Genomic DNA, 703 nt, shown 5'->3' on the forward strand with positions numbered 1-703 from the left:
GGGATTGCAGCGGGGTCGTGAACCTTGGAGATATTAATTGCAGGCTGATTGAGAGTGGGCAGCGAGAACATGGCCATCGCGAGGTGCATGGAGAGCGTTCTTCATAGGAGGCCACTTGGAGCTGGTAGCAGCCAACATATTCCCGCCACGGGACCCACATATAAAGGTTAACTAGGCTGCCGCTAGCCACTAGAGAGATCATAACAACCAACCCTCTCTTAAAACTACGTTACAGAGCTAGTAAGACTTGTGCTTGCCACGAAGACCCAAACTCCATGTATCGAAGCAAGAACTTGGTAAGTTCTATTATCGAAGATTCTGGAATAATAAGGCCCTGACGCTGCTGCTCCCAGCGTTCGCAGTGTATCAGAACATGTTCGACTGTTTCCCATTCATACCCACAGGGGCACCGTGGGGTGGGGAATTCAGGTACCTTACACCGGTTTAGGAAAGCTGCCAGTCCGGTTTTCCCTGACCTCAATTGGATGATGATAGTGCTGCGAGCCTTGCGCAGGCCGGTGTGCCACTTCAGAATTTTCTTGTCTGGGGGCCGGCCATGCCGCTCCCCCCAGGGGGGCTCACGTCTTTTCCACCTCTGCACCCACCTCCAGAACTGCTCGCGCTTCAGCCAGTGATTATATGAGGCTTGGTCCAGGTTGGCTCGTTGTTCCGGTGTCATCTCTGCTGGGCTCTCTCCTAGCAG

The sequence above is a fragment of the Histoplasma capsulatum genome, genomic scaffold (genome assembly GCF_000149585.1).
Source record: "Histoplasma capsulatum NAm1 scaffold_42 genomic scaffold, whole genome shotgun sequence".
In the NCBI taxonomy this organism is placed as follows: Eukaryota; Fungi; Ascomycota; class Eurotiomycetes; order Onygenales; family Ajellomycetaceae; genus Histoplasma; species Histoplasma mississippiense.